Genomic DNA, 16,263 nt, shown 5'->3' on the forward strand with positions numbered 1-16,263 from the left:
CAGTGCGAGAGCACTGTTTACAAGCTGGCAGCCGCGAGACGCACACCTTGGGGGCAGGCCCATGCTTCATCAGACAGCCTCCCACTCAACAGCCCCCATCTCCCTATGCCCAGCACCCCACCCCCAGACCTTGCTGGGTTTGGGTGCTGGGCTGTGAGGAGGTGGGAGGTGCTGGGCAGTGTGGGAGGTTTGTGTGTTTTGGGGAGCTAGGCAGTGGGGGATTGTTGTTGGAGGGCACTGGGCAATGGGGAAGGTCCGTGTGTGTTGAGGTGCTGGATCTGCCTGCCAGTGACGGAGGTGGAGAGGAGCCCTGGGCCAGCCAAAAGGAGCAAACGGTGGTGGGAGGAAGGGGCCAGGCTGTGGAGAGGGGCCAGCGGTTCGGGAGTGGAGTGGGCCGTGCCGGGGACCCTTTTGAGCATGGGCCTGGCACCATGGAACCACTGTAAACCTGGTACTGTGAGCATCTGTAATTTATGTGAACTTCAGGGGGGCTGGGGAGACTCAGTGTCTCTGGAAATATGTCTGTTTCTGTGTAGTGGCCTAAGTATGGATTTTAGGCACCCAGGTCTGAATATTCTGGTGTTCATACTGGCAACCATCTTGTCCAAAGAGAATATTTTTTATCCCTTCCTTCATCATCCTCATTGTCAACTTTGTGACTAAGACTGCAAAAATCAATCAACCAACCAACTAACCAACAAACCCCTACCTGGTTTTTACAGAAATATGTTTGCCATTTCATTCTGAACTCTTGTGAAGCCCCCAAATTTTGCAATTTTAAAATATTTTTGTGCAGTGACAGGTTTGGCACTGAGACAGTCGCTCTTTTGAAGTTCCACATATTTTGTTGCAAGAATCAGAGCACGGAATTTAGAAATGTCAGCACTCATTGCGCTACTTTCTTACAAACCGGGTGAAAACTGTGCTCTGTGCCAGCAATGCAATGCAGTTTTTAATAGGGCTGCCATGAAATGGAGTCAGTTTGTTCTGTGGTTGTGGATATTTCTCACAGCCCAGACAAACCGCAGCATTCAGCTTATTCTCCGAGACTGTCTCTCTGCTGGGATGTGAACTCTGCAGCTGAGCTCATCTAAGGCACCCGTGCTGATGGTACAAACAAGTGGAAACTCTGTGGGGCAGAGCATTCTCATGGTGGGGTCCTGGAGTTTGGAACTTGCTCCCCCAGGGCTTAGCTTTGGTTGCTGTCAGGGCATCCTATAAGATCCACCTCTTTTCCAGAGCCTTCCTTGGGGAGGGAGGCCGGGGAGGGAGAGACTGGCTAGCTGAGGTTATCAGGGGAGGCTGCATTGGATGCTGACCGGAAGCTGAAGGAGGCCAGTTTCTTTCTGATGCTCTAAAGGTGCAGCCCTTGTCTGGGCACCTTGCCCTGCCTTCTTATTAATGACTCCTGCAATAGGGGCAATGGGTCACATCTCCTGCCCCTGTGCCAGCCCCTTCATATTGCTGAGGCAGCACAAAGCAGCCTGAAAGCCTTTCCAAAAGGGCATCTGGGAATTCCTCTGATGTCGGGGAATCCTTGGGTGGTAGAAACCCAATATAGCCCCCCAATCTTCCCTATTCCATGAGGGGTGGGTGGAGGCTTGCTGGGGCAGGGGAACAAATGGAGCTCCAATGATCCTTGACTGCTGGAATGATCTTTAGGGAATCACAGAATCATAGAATCATAGAATATCAGGGTTGGAAGGGACCCCAGAAGGTCATCTAGTCCAACCCCCTGCTCGAAGCAGGACCAATTCCCAGTTAAATCATCCCAGCCAGGGCTTTGTCAAGCCTGACCTTAAAAACCTCTAAGGAAGGAGATTCTACCACCTCCCTAGGTAACGCATTCCAGTGTTTCACCACCCTCTTAGTGAAAAAGTTTTTCCTAATATCCAATCTAAACCTCCCCCATTGCAACTTGAGACCATTACTCCTCGTTCTGTCATCTGCTACCATTGAGAACAGTCTAGAGCCATCCTCTTTGGAACCCCCTTTCAGGTAGTTGAAAGCAGCTATCAAATCCCCCCTCATTCTTCTCTTCTGCAGACTAAACAATCCCAGCTCCCTCAGCCTCTCCTCATAAGTCATGTGCTCTAGACCCCTAATCATTTTTGTTGCCCTTCGCTGGACTCTCTCCAATTTATCCACATCCTTCTTGTAGTGTGGGGCCCAAAACTGGACACAGTACTCCAGATGAGGCCTCACCAGTGTCGAATAGAGGGGAACGATCACATCCCTCGATCTGCTGGCTATGCCCCTACTTATACATCCCAAAATGCCATTGGCCTTCTTCCAATCGTTCCAGCCCACAAAATTTAAAGCAGCCCTGAGGCTGTGCTAAGTTACTGCAGGGGCCAAAATGTACCAGGGCTGGCCCCAAGGTCGGGAAGGTGGAAAGAGGGCTCTGAGCTCCCCCTGCTTCAGCAGTACTAAGCAGAGCTTATCTGCACCTGGTATCTTTGTCTGGCCTTAGGGAGGAACGGAAAATCCCACTGTTCACTGAGCTGATCCATTGTTACGAGCATACACGTATTAATGGTCCAGTAAGGTCTGTGGGATACTAGTACTATGCTTTGTTGACAATAACTCTGGCCGGGTGCCTTTATCCCTTACTGGACCTTGTGGTCATTGGATGGTTTGCTCGAGATCTGCCGTGCCAGCTGTCTGCGCAGGTCTGGGGTGGCACACAGGGGGAACACACACACGCAGCAAAACATCTATCAGCACCTAACCGCAGATACGATGGTGGCAACACACTTGCTGGGGCTGGGAAACCCTCATTTCTAGTGCAAGAAATGGTCTATACTGAAGCAGTGAAAGAAGCTGCTCAGGGATATCTGCTGCCAAACCAGTTCTCTTACTATACACACTGCAGCATTATCGTTATCCGTGTGAAATCTGCACTAGACACAGATACCTCACTCTGCGGGCTAACTCCTTCAGCCCCTGTGTGTGCTCTGTTATGCCAATAAAAATATTAAAGTTCAGCCTACACTTCCTTCCCAGCCACTGCTGATGGGAAAGCGGAGTGTGCATCTTTTGGCATAGCACCCCACTCAGGACACAGTCTCAGCTTGTGGTGCCATGTGTCGTAGGGAGACAGAGCCTTCCCAAGGACAGCACCCAGGAAGTAGTTATGGCTCAGGAACTCCTGTGTGTCTCCTCCTTTTATCAGGGCTGAATTTGTGGAACTGTAGCTTTGCTCCAGCTTGTGCATCAGGGTCAAGGATGCATTGATGCTCGTGAGGCTACACCCGTTGCCAGAGAGGCAGTGTGGCTTAGTGAATACAGCACTGGACTGGGACTTGGGTTCTATTCTTGGCTCAGCCCCTGACCTATTTGGTGACCTTGGGCAAATCACTTCAACTTCCTGTGCCTCAGTTGCCTCATCTGGAAAATGGGAATAATGGTGCTTGCTGCCTTTGTAAAGCACTTTAGAGTCTACTGATGAGAAGCACTAGATCAGAGCTAGGTGGAGGTGGTATTTTTCTCAGCCTGTGTAAATTGGCATAGCTCTGAGAATTGTTAGTTATGATTTGTATTGTGGTTGTGCCTAGCAACCCTAGTCCTGGACCAGGACCCCATGGTGCTAGGTGCTGTACAAACAGAGCAAAAAGAGCCTTGAAGAGCTGACAATTTAAATAGTCTGGGCCCAGGGCTTCCTGTGCCTTTCTTGGGTTTAAGTGTGTCCTGTCTGCTCAGAGAGGCATCAGGGTCTGTTAGGTATTAGCCCCTCACTGTCCACAGGGTAAGTGTCCTTTTGCATCAGCATTGCTATCCAACCCACACGCCCTATCCTCTGCTGTATATGCATTATAGTTTCAGTACCCAGGCACTAGCCATAAGCAGCAGCACGCTCCAGCCACACACGAGCTGGGAGCCTTACAGTACAAGGCTGGTGTGCTCCAGTGGGTACGCAGGGAGAGGCTGCCTAGCAGTACTGGGTGCAGCCCTCCCCTCCGAGCTGTTGTGAGTCTCAGTCCTGCAGGGCTCTCATTCCTCAACTGTGGAGCGCATGGCAAAAGGGGTGGGGGTGTAGAGGGACAGTGGGGGTGTCTGCAAGGATGTTAGCTCAGGGGAGATCTTCACTGCTTAGCAATGACCTGCCTTCTCAGGCCTCCCTTCTGCTCCTTGGCCAGAGTAACCAGTTGGATGCGTAGTTGCACTCCCTCTAATGCTGGATCAGGGTCTCTATCCAGCTTGCATCTCTCTGCACCTGTGCTGGCAGGATCAAGCCCTTTATGTTTTAATATCTGCTTTAAAAGTACTTAGCTGCCAAAATGATATAGCAGCGTGTCCCAGGCTGACAGTCACCAGACTGCTCTACGGAGGGCACCGGGCAGTGAAGCAGAGCAGTGTGGGTAGAGGACATTGCATGACTTTCATGACATGACAACGAAAGCCTTCCAACACCACAGTGACCCCCGGCACATCTGCAATGTATGAGTCTCTAGTATGGCAGCCAGGTGCTACACCCGGGGCTAAGGCTATGTCTACACTGCACACCTTACAATGGCACGGCTATACCACTGCAGCCACGTCATTGTGAGGTGTGCTGTGTAGCCAACCAGGAGCGGTAGCTTAGTTGCCAGAAGTGTGGCTCCTGCCGACGAAGCGCTGTCCACACCGGTGCTTTTCGTCGTTAAAACTTTTGTTGTTCAGGGAAGTGTTTTATCACATCCCTGAGCGACAAAAGTTTTAACTACAAATGTGCCAGTTTAGACAAAGCCTAACAAAGATGCCCTTGTGCCCAACTCTGGCCTCTCTTTCTGCAGTTTAACTGAAAGCCTCTGGGAAATTCCCTGTCATTATCACCTTTAAAGGCAGAGATAGTGGGTTCTCCTCTGTGTCAGACAAGGAGGAGGGGGCAATTACAGTGAGACTTGGTGTGTATTAGAGCTGGTTTCACTATGTTGATAACAGTCAAAGGGCTCTGAGGCCTCTCTCTCTCTCTCTCTCTCTCTCTCTCTGAAATGAGGGTCACTTTTCAGGGCTCTATTCAAGGAGAACCCATAAGTTTAAATACTAAAGTGAAGGCAGGGGGCAAAGCCTGTTCTCCCTTACACCTGTGCTGCCTCATTGACTTTTGCAATGGGAGCTGTGTGGGGGGTTCTATTCATGGATCTGGCCCAAGACCAGGGCATGTATTATTTAGCATACGTGAACATTGAAAGAAGCTCACTCAGTAGACAGGAAAAAGGAACTGTGGCAGGAGAAGGAAGGAGAAAGAAGCCATGAAGTATGAGATGGGACCAATTACCACACAAACAATGGGGGCAAGATGGAGTTCTGACACCAAGTCTAATGGGAATGTATCTCTGCTCCTCATTTCTGCTCACACTAGCTACATTTGGGACCTGATTCTACAGAAAACACTTTTGTCTGTAGCTCAGACAAACTCCAGTTACTCCACTTACACCTTAGCTTGGCAGGGGATTCAGAAATACTCAATTACTTCACCTTGATCCTGTTTTACTTCAATTCCAGCATCCCATCTTCGCTGCCGTGGGCATCACCTCAGCCAGACCAACCTGTTCCCCATGTGGCTCAATCATCTCTCCAAGCCACCCCGCCTCACTTGTTCATGTTGTTTTGGTGACATGTTATTTCAGTAGACTGATGGGGCGCTGTGGGCCTCAGAGACATTGGCTGATCCTATGTGGGGATGATTTTCATAACAGGACACCTGGGCACCATGTGATCAAGAGGTGACAAATTGTTGGCAAATCTTGGCAACATGACAGCCACCATAGCTGTCGGTCCCCACAGACTGCCTGACCATGAACCTGGCTGTGGATGGGCTGTGTCCTTTCTCCTCTTGATCCATTTTACTTCCATCTCCTCTTGGCTTACTGCTGTGCGCTGGCCAATCCTGTATCTCTGACTGCCTGTCCTTTCATTTTCCTACCTTGGGCCTGGAACTTCCCCACCCCCTTCATTTCCATTCCCATTTCTGAGCCTTCTGCCATATGGAAAATGCCCTCCCTAGATCTCCTCACCCAGCCACCTCCCCATCCTCATTCAAATCTAGCTGCTGTCTTAGGCTCTGATCCTGCAATCTGATTCACATGGCCAGACCCTTGTACCTGCTGGGGAGTCCCACAGAAGTTTTACCAGCAGTATGCAGAGCAATATGAAGGGGACATTCCTTTGTGGTTTATTATAAATCTGCACACACAAACTAAATACCCAGTTCTGTCCTGTCTCCCCCAAGGAGTCTAAAAAATGACTACAGCCCTATGGCTAGACTGTCAGAGCCAACTGAGAATACGTTGCTTCTCTCTAGCACTCTGGACAGCACCAATAGACCATCCACCTCCTCTGGAGCTAGCGCTGCAGCACTGTTTGTTTCCATACAATCCCAGCAGAGAACAGCTTCATATGGATTCAGAGCCCGACCTGACCAGCCAGCCAATTACCTGCATTAAAACTTGCTCTACTCCTGCCCATCCTACTAGCAGGCAATGAGAGTGCCTCTGCTGCATTGTCTGTACGTGATTTGGATTTGGCATCCTTTGTCTCCACTCGGAACCAGTCAAGATCCACAGCCTGATTCTGGTTAGATAATGGATGCTTTTTGCCCGCAGCACAGATCACAAGGTTCACAGAAATTCCAGTGAATGACCTAGCTGTTACTCTGAGGATGGTACAGACAGCATTGCTAGCAGCTAGAACCCCTGCTCCTGAAATACATGACTGCTACACTGTAGGCAGGACACGAAGCATGGGTAGGAGTGGCTGCTCTGAGCCTGATACACAATGTTCACAAGGTTTGTAACAGGCAAGCACAGAGTGCAAAGCTAATACACAACATAGCACTGGCTTGTGTGAGGGTCCTTGAAGCGATGGACAACGCTGTCTGTAGCAAGCTGCATGGAACCTGGAGGGAGGTGCACAGCTTGCAGGAAGGAAGGGTTTGGAGGAGGCACCAGGAAGTCAGTCTGTGTGCACATGACTGGAATGCTAGCTGCAGTTGCAGCATTGCTGTATATCCTTTTCTTACTAAAGCGCCAGTTTAATTTTACAAGCATGGAGTTCCCTCATGTTATTACTCAGCACACTGCCTGACATTGGGTTTGCTTCTTCCTGTTTGGAAGTTTGCAGTAATTCCTCTCCTACGTCTGAGGTCCCTTACATCATTCCTCTTGCTCAATGGATATGTGAGGCCACTAGGGCTGTTTGCCAGGTGATGGAGGGTGCAGTGCCACCAGTATGATAATGGTATTCAGCTCTCTGTCTCCTTTTCACTGGGCCCAGATTCTAACATCTATGGGCCAGATCCTCAGCTAGTATAAACTGATGTAACTCCATGAAAGTTAATACAGCTACACTGAGTTTCACTGGCAGTGGATCTGGCTCCACATGATTCCCCACCCAGTGCTTCACCAAGACCAGGACTTGGGTAAAAGGAAGCTGGGTAGGGCTCAGTTCAGAAGTGATGCTGGTTGGCTGGGGGGAACATTTGGAGGGACGGGTGGGAGCAATGTATGTGCCTCTATTGTTGTCAGGAGACCAGGTCAGAGCAGGAGTCATGCCTAATGGTCAGAGCAGGCATCAGCATCTCAATGCCAAAGCCAAGAGTTGAGATAGTCATCACCAGGAACCAGGGTCAAGAGTCAGAACCATAGTCAGAGTCTGAATGCCAGAGCCCAGGGTGAGACAGAATCAGAGCTAGGAATAGGAGCCAAGGTTCAGAATCAGATTCTGTGGAGTCAGTGAAGGCAGGAGCCAGGCTGGGAAAGGACTGGAACAAGGGTGGGTGCAGGGCAGGGTATAGGCTGGAGCAGGGCTTTGAGTGGGGTGAGCGGAGGGCATGTGCATTGAGCAGCCAGCGAGTTACTGCTGCTGCTGGGCTAAGAACCAGCCTGCTGGCTTCCTCAGCTGATCAGGACTCATTAGTAGACTGAGCAGGTGCAGCTGCAGAGCTGCACTCCTGACAATTGTGCAATGACTTTGCTATTAGCTTTGGGGTCTTAGAGGATCTGTCATCGCCCCTGTCCCAAACACCACTGGCCAGTTAGCTGTAACCTTTGGCTGCAGCTTTTCTGCTCCGAGTCACACATTTCCAATAGCTGTCACATCCAGGCTGGACTACTGCAATGTGCTTTACATGGCGCTGCTCCCACAATGGCAGCTCCTGATGGTGCCTTTCTGTTACGTGCTTGTGCAGTGGGGCCCCAGTCCAGCTCTTACATGCTACAGTGATCATTGTCAGCATCATCTGTTCTTATGAAAGTGAGCCAGCCCAAAGTGTCCAGTTTCTGAGCTCAGTTTTGAGTTAACCCTGTGGAAAAATAAAAGTAGCCAGAATTATTATTTCCTAGTAGTAGTATTTTGTAATGGGAAAACATATTTTGGACTCGCTCTAAATCCAAAATTTTATCAGATTGCAGGATCAGGGCCTAAGACAGCAGCAAAATTTTAACCCCTCAACTCCCCCCACAATGCCTCTCCCCCCCTCCCCACGACAGAATCCAATCGTGGAAAATTTCAGTCATGGCTCCAGGAAGCTAAGAGAGTGTGAAGACATGGGGCTAGAATAGAAACTGTTCTGCAACCAGTTGCATAACCATTGTCAGAGCACTACCTGCTGAACAGCCACACATACTAGGAACTTGAGAAGAGAGCGTTGCTGCTCATACTGTGTACTGACGTGACGTGAATCACTGTGATCTTGTTTTGGGTATGTTGAGCTGGGTTGATAAAAAATCAATGATTTTTTAAAAAAAACCCTAAATACATAAATGAATTTTTTAAATTTAAATTGAATTTTTTTTTACTTAAATTGGATTTTTGTCATTTAAATTAAATACAGGTTTATTTTTTTCAAATCCATTTAAAATTAAAATTGAAATTGATAACCTATGTTAAGGCCTAAACTTATTATAATCTATTCAAATAACATAAATACAAAAAGTAATATTAAGTGGTGTATATTTACTGCCAAGTTTTAAAGCAAGTCAGACCACTGAATGGGTGGAAGTCATTGTCTAAACACCTGGAAAGAGAGTTTGTTGAGTTTCAGAGTAGCAGCCGTGTTAGTCTGTATCCGCAAAAAGAAAAGGAGGACTTGTGGCACCTTAGAGACTAACCAATTTATTTGAGCATAAGCTTTCGTGAGCTGCAGCTCACTTCATCGGATGCATTCAGTGGAAAATACAGTGGGGAGATTTATATAAAATACAGTGGGGAGAGTTTGTTGAAGTGCTAAACCAGGTTTTGACAACAGTAGCCTCTTCTGCAGGTGCAGAGAGAGCTTTTCATTTCATTTCAGTTTATTCAGCTAATTCAGTTCAATGCTAGTTCATTTGAATTTGAGACACTGATTGGGAGTTGAAAAGCAGGGAAGCTTGTTTTCTTCTTCCAATCTATTAATAAATATTAGGTGTGAGAGGATAAGATCTACTAGTTCTTAAACCTTCAAAGACATGTTTACCAGAAATAATCCATTAAACTCACTTAAATTCACTAACTACAGATAATACCTACAGATAATTCCTCCTTTGTTTAATACATCAGTTGGTTTTAAATACAAAACATTTTGATAAACTTTTTTTCCCTTGTGCATCCAGCACATTTAAGGTAGTTTTATTTAATAACAAAATTGAAATGATGTTTTTGCGCATTTTTAATTGGACTTGAATTTCCATTCAAATATAACTTGACACACATCACAAGTAAAAAATTAATCATCATGTAGTAAATACAAAATGCATCATTCGCCATTTTCTAACATTAGAAAAATATAAAAAATAAGAATTTGAATACATTTAAGCTAAGCTATATAATTGCTTAAATAAAAGTTATTGGGATAGTTCACCCTCCTGGTTAACAAAAAGAAGCACCAAATTTTAGTGTAAAGGCTGTGTATTTTGTTGCAAACCAACATGTGTTAATTGTTACCAATCAATTAAAACCACCTTTCTTTAGGAAAATAACTAAAAGGAAAGAATGAACAAAACAATTAAAATTGATGAATCAAAGTTTCCTAATTGCTGATTTAAATGACTTTGATTTAAATCAAACCATCCTGGTGATGGATCTCTATCTATGGTACTTATCTGGCTGCCATCACCATAGCTTCTGAGCACCTCACATTCTTTAATGTCTTTATCCTCACAGCACCCCTGGAAGTTCTGTACTCACCATTGTACAGATGGACAACTCAGCCACAGAGAGGCTAAGTAACTTGCCCAGGGCCATACAGGAAGTCTGTGACGGAGCAAGGACTTGAACTCAGGGCTTCCAAGTCTAGCTCCCTAACCACTAGGCTGTCCTGCCTCTCTTGAGTCAAGGGCTAGAGTAAACCTGAGCAATTAATAGATTTCCCCTAACTCATGGCTGAACTTGCTGAGTGTGTCCTGCATGTGATGGTGGCTATGACTGTGACTCTAGCCAGGACCCTCACGGGTCACATGTTCTCACTGATATGCCAGCATGTGACTGCCTCCTGGCCAAGTCAGTAGGAGCTGTGCTGGGCTTGCAGATGTCACTCTGCAGATCATACTGCAGGATGCTTTGCTGGGAGAATTACCTGTTTAGGGCCTGATCTTGTAGGATGCTGAGCACCTTCCACTCTTGCTGAAGAAAACAGGAGTAGAGGCCACTCAGAGACCCACAAGCAACTTTGCAGGATTGGATTCCTAAAGGGACATCTCATATTTTAGTCTACTGTATCTTTATAATAGTGTGGAATAAGATCTGGGGTGAAATCCTGGCCTCATTAAAGTCCATTGCAAAATTCTCATGGATTTCAGTGGGGCCAGGATTTCACGCCAGGATCCAATTATCCATTTAATCTTTTAAATTTCATCACTGAGAAATATAAAATTCAATGGAAACTCCCCAGTAAGAAAGAACAGCCACTGTTTAGGTCATATGCTGGAACCAGGAAGGCAGGCAGCTGTCTGTCTAGCAGAGCACACAGGTTACCAAAGAAACCTTCCCAGGGCTGGAATGATCAATCATTATGCAGTGCACAAAGAAGGAATTAAGAAACATATCTAGAAGGAGCTGTGTTAACTGATCCATTGAAGCCACAGCAGGAGCAAAAAAAACAAGTAAAAACTAGGCCAGATGGAAAAGGATAAAGTTAGTAATCTTATTTTCAAGCCTCTTTGGGTTTTTACAAGCTAGACAGTAAAAAGTAGGGCTGTCAAGTGATTAAAAAAATTAATCACGATTAATCGCACTGTTAAACAATAATAGAATACCATTTATTTAAATATTTTGGATGTTTTCTACATTTTCAAATATATTGATTTCAATTACAACACAGAATACAAAGTGTACAGTTCTCACTTTATATTTATTTTTGATTACAAGTATTTGTACTGTAAAGAAACAAAAGAAATAATATTTTTCAATTCACCTAATACAAGTACTGTAGTGAAATCTCTTTATCTGGAAAGTTGAACTTACAAATGTAGAATTATGTAAAAAAAATGCATTTAAAAATAAAAGAATGTAAAACTTTAGAGCCTGCAAGTCCATTCAGTCCTACTTCTTGTTCAGCTAATTGCTCAGACAAACAAGATTCATATGTCCTTTCGTGCTTCAACCACCATTCCAGGGGACATGTGTCCATGCTGATGACGGGTTCCGCTCAATAACAATCCAAAGCAGTGCGGACTGACACATGTTCATTTTCATCATCTGAGTCAGATGCCACCAGCAAAAGGGTGATTTTATTTTTTGGTGGTTTGGGTTCTGTAGTTTTCACATTGGAGCATTGCTCTTTTAAGACTTCTGAAAGCATTCGCCACACTTCATCTCTCTCAGATTTTGGAAGGCACTTCAGATTTTTAAACCTTAGGTCGAGTGCTGTAGCTATCTTTAGAAATCTCACATTGGTACCTTGTTTGTGTTTTATCAAATCTGCAGTGAAAGTGTTCTTAAAATGAACAATATGTGCTGGGTCACCATTTGAGACAGCTATACATGAAATATATGGCAGAAGGTGGTTAAAATGCAGAGCAGAACACATGCAATTCTCCCCCAAGGAGTTCAGTCACAAATTTAATTAACGCATTATTTTTTTAACAAGAGCCATCAGGATGGACACATGTCCTCTGGAATGGTGGCTGAAGCATGAAGGGGCACACGAATGTTTAGCATATCTGGCATGTAAATACCTTGCAATGCCAGCTACAAAAGTGCCATGCAAATGCCTGTTCTCATTTTCAGGTGACATTGTAACTAAGAAGAGGGCAGTATTTTCTCCTATAAATGTAAACAAACATGTTTGTCTTAGCAATTGGCTGAACAAGAAGTAGGACTGAGTTGACTTGTAGGCTTTGAAGTTTTACATTGTTTTGTTTTTGAGTGCAGCTATGTAACAAAAAAAATTCTACATTTGTAAGTTGCACTTTCATGACAAAGAGATTGCACTACAGTTCTTATATGAGGTGAATTGAAAAATACTATTTCTTTTGTTTATCATTTTTACTGTGCAAATATTTGTAATCAAAAATAGTATACAAGTTGATTTCAATTACAACACAGAATACAATATATATGAAAATGTAGAAAAACATACAAAATATTTTAAAAATTTCAATTGGTATTCTATGGTTTAATAGTGCAATTAAAACTGCGATTAATCGTGATTAATTTTTTTAATCTTGATAAATTTTTCTGAGTTAATCGCATGAGTTAACTGTGATTGACAGCCCTAGTAAAAAGCATAGCCCTTAATTGTTAAATTCCCAGCATACACACAGAGAAGTTAGCTGAAAACATAAAACCCTCTAGCTGAAAGGGTGCAACATAACACAACTTTATTTCTGGAAATTCAGTACAATAACATACAAGAACCCCAAAACAGAGAGAGACAAAGCAGGCTGCTCCCGAAGGCAGAGGGGTACAATTCACCTGATGTTGTTCTAGGCTGGGTGAAGTAGATTGACACTGATCATTGAACACTTTCCTCAGGGTCCCCTAGCCTGCAGGCAAGACCAGGGCACGCCTTGGAATTTAAAGTGGTAGCTTTTAACTCAGTTTACAACTCATCACATTAACAACTGTTTTAAGGAGTACACAGAGTTCTGTTTTGCTCAGAACTTCAGCATAAGGCAGCTCTTGTGATTTTTTAAAAAAATTTCTCCAATAAAACTGGGCTGTAATTGTTTTTGAATTACATTATTACAGTGAAAAGAAAAAAGAAAAGGAGTACTTGTGGCACCTTAGAGACTAACCAGTTTATTTGAGCATGAGCTTTCGTGAGCTACAGCTCACTTCATCGGATGCATAGCATATCGTGGAAACTGCAGAAGACATCCACGATATGCTATGCATCCGATGAAGTGAGCTGTAGCTCACGAAAGCTCATGCTCAAATAAACTGGTTAGTCTCTAAGGTGCCACAAGTACTCCTTTTCTTTTTTCTTTTTACGAATACAGACTAACACGGCTGTTACTCTGAAACCTATTATTACAGTGAGACAGCTTCCAGCGGGATGGCCAGTAGTACTGGTGGGCCTAAGAGCCACCATGATACCCCACCTGTCAACCACATTAGTATGTATTATTAATCATGTTTACTATGGTAGCACATAAGAACCAACCAAGATGGCGGCCCCACTTTGCTAGCGGTGTATAAAGTCACAGTAGCAGACAGACCCAGGACAGGGGAAGGGGTCGAACACACCAGCAGAGAGAACAATGTAATGGCAGCAAACAGCATGTTAGTGCCACAGTTATTTTTTTGTTTTGGGTGGTTTAGTTCAGAGGGGCTCAGCTATAAAATAAAAGGGCAGGGGAGGGGGCAGGGGAGGAGAGGGTAAGAGTGCAGTGATGCTAAGGTGAAGATGTAGGGGAGGGGAGGCACTACTTGGGTGCAATTTCCTCAGAGCTGGGGGGGCCTCCCCTGCAGTTCTAGATCCTAAAGATGCTGGGGAGAGGAGCGGGTCCCATTTCACCCTCTCCCCACCAGTGCAGCACTCCCGACTGCTTCTGAAGCTGTTCCCACAATAAGAGGCATGATTACATTCCCTGATCCTTAACGCTCCCTGGATAATGTACAACAAACTCACATGTCTCAGCAACCTGCATTACTGGCTACATCTGGCCTCTGCTATCTATAGTCTCTCATCTCCTTTCCATCCCACCATCAACCTCAGCCTGGACCAGTCCACACAAGAGATTCACTTCCTGTGCACTACAGTGCAAATAAGTGATGGTCACATAAACACCACTCTATACCAGAAACCTACTGACTGCTATACTTACCTACATGCCTCCAGCTTCTATCCAGGACACATCACACAATCCACTGTCTACAGCCAAGCCCTAAGATACAACTGAATTTGCTCCAATCCCTCAGACAGAAACAAACACCTACAAGATCTTTATCAAGCATTCTTAAAACTACAATACCACCTGGGGAATGAGGAAACAGATTGACAGAGTGAGATGGGTACCCAGAAGTCACCTACTACAGGACAGACCCAACAAGGAAAATAACAGAACACCACTGGCCATCATGTACAGCCCGCAGCTAAAACCCCTCCAGCACATTATCAACGATCTACAACCTATCCTGGAAAACAATCCCTCACTCTCCCAGACCTTGGGAGGCAGGCCAGTCCTCGCTTACAGACAGCCCCCCAACCTGAAGCAAATACTCACCAGCAACTACAAAGCACACCACAGAAACACTAACCCAGGAACCAATCCCCGTAGCAAACCTCATTACCTACTCTGTCCCCATATCTACTCTAGTGACACCATCAGAGGACCCAGCCACATCAGCCACACCATCAGAGGCTCATTCACCTGCACATCTACTAATGTTATATATGCCATCATGTGCAAGCAATGCCCCTCTGCCACGTACATTGGCCAAACCACACAGTCCCTACGTAAAAGAATAAATGGACACAAATCGGACATCAGGAATGGTAGCATACAAAAGCCAGTCGGAGAACACTTCAATCTTCCCGGACATTCTATAATAGATTTAAAAGTAGCCATACTTGAACAAAAAAACTTCAGAAACAGACTTCAAAGAGAAACAGCGGAACTAAAATTCATTTGCAAATTTAACACCATTAATTTGGGCTTGAATAGGGACTGGGAGTGGCTGGCTCACTACAAAAGCAGCTTTGCCTCTCCTGGACTTGACACCTCCTCATCAGTTATTGAGAGTGGACTACATCCACCCTGATCGAATTGGCCCTGTCAACACTGGTTCTCCACTTGTGAGGTAACTCCCCTCTCTTCATGTGTCAGTATATAATGCCTGCATATGTAATTTTCACTCCATGCATATGAAGAAGTGGTGTTTTACCTATGAAAGCTTATGCCCAAATAAATCTGTTAGTCTTTAAAGTGCCACCAGACTCCTTGTTGTTTTTGTGGATACAGACTAACACAGCTACCCCCTGATATAGCCTCTAGTGCAGGGGTGGGCAAACTTTTTGGCCTGAGGGCCACATCGGATTTAGGAAATTGTACGGAGGGCTGGTTAGGGGAGGCGGTCATGGCCCGGCCCTCACCTCCTATCCACCTGCCCCCGCCCTGGGACTTCTGCCCTATCCAACCCCCCCTGTTTCCTGATGGCCCCCCTGGGACCTCTGCCCCATCCACACACCTCCGCTCCCTGTCCCCTGACTGCCCCAGGATCCCCACCCCATCCAACCCCCCCTCTCCTTCCTGACTGTCCCCCCTGGGACCCCTGCCCCATCCAACCACCCCTTCTCCCTGTCCCCTGACTGCCCCCGGAATCCCTGCCCCTGACTGCCCCCTGCCACTCCATCCAACCCCCCTCTCCTTCCTGACTGCCCCCCCGGGACCGCTGCCCCTATTCAACCCCCTGTTCCCACCACACCCCCGCCCTCTGACCACCACCCCGAACTCCCCTGCCCTCTATCCAACCCCCCACCCCCATGGCTCCCTGCCCCCTAACTGCGCTGCCTGGAGCACCGGTGGCTGGTGGCGCTACAATCACACCGCCCGGCTGGAGCCGGGCCACCCCACCACCGTCTCCTCGCAGCACAGAGACCGGGTCAGGCCGGGCTCTGCACCTGCCCTGCCCCGGAGCTCCCAGCCCCGCCGCCCAGAGCATTGCGCCGGCGGCGAGGTGAGGTGAGGCTTCAGGGGAAGGGGGACAGTGGGGTAGGAGCTGGGGACTAGTTTCCCCAGCCAGGAGCTCAGGGGCTGGGCCAGATGTGGCCCACGGGCTGTAGTTTGCCCACCTCTGCTCTAGTGTGAGCTCTGTACTGCAGGGTGCAGTACCACCCTCTGCCACATGGGGGACACCTGG

This window comes from Natator depressus, chromosome 14, assembly GCF_965152275.1.
Source record: "Natator depressus isolate rNatDep1 chromosome 14, rNatDep2.hap1, whole genome shotgun sequence".
Classification (NCBI taxonomy): Eukaryota; Metazoa; Chordata; order Testudines; family Cheloniidae; genus Natator; species Natator depressus.